This window comes from Sinohyriopsis cumingii, chromosome 3, assembly GCF_028554795.1.
Source record: "Sinohyriopsis cumingii isolate HCF-2022 chromosome 3, ASM2855479v2, whole genome shotgun sequence".
Lineage (NCBI taxonomy): Eukaryota > Metazoa > Mollusca > Bivalvia > Unionida > Unionidae > Sinohyriopsis > Sinohyriopsis cumingii.
In genome coordinates, this window is record NC_142963.1 from 52,250,201 (window position 1) to 52,253,927 (window position 3,727).

General features: G+C 37.7%; 1 non-coding gene across 1 annotated transcript; it reads right to left on the reverse strand.

Annotated features, from left to right (window-relative positions):
- Positions 1 to 301: 301 nt before the first annotated feature.
- Positions 302 to 373, reverse strand: Trnap-ugg (transfer RNA proline (anticodon UGG)). Its single transcript has one exon. It is a non-coding gene; the product is annotated as a tRNA-Pro (tRNA).
- Between the last annotated feature and the right edge of the window lie 3,354 nt (positions 374 to 3,727).

Genomic DNA, 3,727 nt, shown 5'->3' on the forward strand with positions numbered 1-3,727 from the left:
AATTGTTACTGAAGTTATTAATTAATTATTTAATTAATTGTTCGTTTACTCTAATAAAAGAAGAAGATTTTGTTTCTATTGCTATCGTTTTTATAAGTATCCGGAAGTGAGAAATAGGCGACTACTTCTCTCACTTCTTGCAACAGGAAATATAAAAACCCGTCCAGGAAAAGCTGAACATTGCTTAAATATAAAAGAATAAAAATATATAGTACAAAAAAGAAATACTGGTTGTTAGAAAAATGGTATTTTTTACCCTCCAGCAAATAAACGAAACAAAGCAAAATAATAAAAATAGACAGGGCTCGTCCGGGATTTGAACCCGGGACCTCTCGTACCCAAAACGAGAATCATACCCCTAGACCAACGAGCCGTTGTTACAAATGATATGAAGCTTTTATTTACAATAGACAATCACGGATTTCACCTTGGACGGAAAGGTAAGTTTCGAACATCTATCTGTATATTTCTCAATATGTTGACGCAGTCACACTTGACGATTAAGCAACTGATGGTGCGCGGTCAAGGATTAATTAAAGACGGAAGTCACAGGTCAGTCAGAAGAATAAAGATAAGAAAGGCAGAATAAGTAAAAGAGTATCAGTGTACCTTTTCTTTTCATTTCATACTCAGACCAATCCGACTACCGTAGCGGCGATGAGATAAAATATTTATTAAAAAAAAAACAACCGGCATAGCCCTGAGAATCACTAGGTCTTCCCAGTAGCTGGCAGTTCATTAGAATTGGATTTTGGAAAGCTCCTGCTTAGGAGACACCAAGTCAGACGCTTCTGCAATTATTGATGGTAATTTCCTCCAAGTGTCAAGTCCCTATTGTACGTTGGAAGAAGCAGAACTTTAGGTGAAACAATTTCTCGATGCTGACTTGAATTGGAACATTTTCCTGTGGTTTGCCCTAGTTTGGCTATATCACAGAGTCAAGTATTTGTCCGCTGGTATGTCTAATAGGTTGTTCGCTATCTTGTACAACATTATCAGCTGGGCCTTGGTTCGCCTGGACTCGAGATTCCTACTGAAGGTGATTCAAAATTGCACTGCAACTCTTACGCTATCTGTGGTGAATCTAGCAGCTCTCCTTTGAACCATCTCTCTCTTATTTTTTAGGTCTTTATTTATACATTAATAACGAGTATATTATTCACAACGTAGTATAGAGATTGTTGTATCTTTAGCAATCGGTCCAAAATTGAAACCAAGACTAACCGAATGTTAACGGCAACTTCCGTGCAGCTAGGGTACATCGAAACACCCCAAACCACCAAAATCCTCGAATCACCCAAACCCACTCGTTACATATATAAAGGAAAAAATGGAAAAAAAATATTAGTATTTACATAATTTACTGGATTTACGGTTAAACTGCAATCGAAACAATTGCTTGGTCCATACTGTAATTATTGTCTTAAACACTAATACTGCAGTCATAAGTTTGTCGGGTTCTTTTCATTGTATTAAGGTAGTCAATTTTAAGACCATAGCCCTGGGTGTCACTATATATACATGACTGATATTATTATGTTTTGGAACTAGAAACTTTTGGCGGCGTGGATAATGACAATTGATAAATTGTAGCAATTCAGTGGCATCTGTTAATTATTTCAAACCGACTTTTGAGTCAATCCATACGTATTTCCTTACATAAAGAATTATGTCCACTAATTTGTTCTGATTGCCCCTTTAATCCTTTTCATATACACCCATTTATTGTTAATGTACCTATGGTACTATTGACGTGATTTGAAAAAATTAAACATCCGTATTGCTTTGTGGCTCTTTATGTGTTTTGTTTCGGGTTCGGGGGTTATTATGTTGTTATTGATGTTTTGTTTCTTTCTCGTGAGTGGTATATAAACTTACTGTACTTCATTTTTTGTCTTTTCAGTGCTGAATTATTATGCCAGTAGTATCGGGCTTGAGCCCAAACTAATGTGCCAAAACAGGACCGCTCCTGTGGTCATGAGCTTAGAGCCTCAGTCTCAGATGTGGGAGGTCGAAAGTTAAAACCCGGACCGAGTCATACCAAAGACATAAAACTGGTACTAGCAGCTGCCTCGCTAGGCGCTCAGTATTAAGAGTTTAGTGTCAGGACTGGTCGGCCTGGTGTAAGGATAATGTGATTGGGTGGGACATCATGCTACATGTCTGCGGTATGATACCCCAGTGCTAGTCACTGTAAACTGCCACATTGCAGATATCGTAGCGATAAGACTAAAATATTTTTACAAATTCAAATAACACACACACACACACACACACACACACACACACTTTAAAACAGAATACAAACTTAAATGCAACTTTGGAAAAGTATGGAAAAACTCGGTGAGTAATCAGATACACGACCATGCAGGTTCTTATTTATAAATACCTGCATGCGGGGCCAATGACAGCAAGCGATGAGCGGGGCCCCAAGCAAACAAATTGCATCATGGAGTTGATTTCCTGAAAGCGCGGGGCCCAAGGCGTTGCCAGCATTATATGTGGATCACAGTGGTATAAACCTTTTGATGGCATATTCTAATTAGAATATCAGTATGCCCCTTATCATCTTCGCTAGCCAAGGTTCCCATGTGATATCTCTATCTACAGGATTATCATATCGGAACCTTGGCTAGCTGAGATGGCCATTATGTAAACGTGGAGTATACTCCAAGAAACATTTTATCGTAGATTGTAAATGATCGTAAAAATGCATAAAAACGGAAAATGAGACACTGTTATAAAGAAAATTATGGATAAAATAGGAACGTGCAGTAAGAAGCTCTTATTGTATACGAGCCATGTTTAGGATAAAAATGTAAATGGCCAAACCATGAAAAATATTGTAAGCTGTGTGGTCAAATATGAACGGCTCAACAGAAACTGAATTCTGCGAGTCAGAATATATGGCCACCGTCACCACGGCACGAAGAAGAGAACTACTAATAATATATTAAAATACTAAATAAATAAAGTCATATCGCAGACACTTACATAGCCAAACAACTCAATAAACATATCACAACGTGTCTCATATAACCAGACAATAAACAATTGCACACATGGTTTAGTCCCCACGAGGCAGATTATAATGAAGGTGGGACGCTGATGCTATTGACTAACGCGAGGTGGTATTGGTCAACTTGGAATATAAGAAAGAGATGAGTTTAATAATATTTTGCACAACAACACATACAAACCTAACATCCAACCACATTACCTAACCTAACACCTGCCAGCGTACCAAATAAAACCCACAATATGCATATATACACTTCAAATTAACTATTTATGTTTCTTTCCTTGTTTATATTGTTTCTTTGGAGTGGACGTAAAGGCGACTTTGAGGGGAGCGGTGGGAATCATTAGTCCACCTGGGGCTGTTATTGCTTCAATCTGATTGAAATCAGTTCTCCACTGTCCAAATAGCGCGCGCGCGCACACACACACACACACACATCTAACTTGGCTTGTCCTTTTTTCATCTTTTTCAGATTGATTTGATTTGCCAATTACACCTCTTAGATTAAGATGCTAAGTTATCCAACATTAAGTTATTTAAAGAGTTCTCAATATCAAAGGAAATTTCTAAGGCCAATATGTTGTTCTATTATTAAAGATACTACTTCTCCGTAAGTTGTGAATAGGCTTGGTTTGGTTTTAGGCTGCTTTTCTTCGATCATTGTTGCAGAAAAGATACCAGATAAAGGACTCACGGTACTAATGA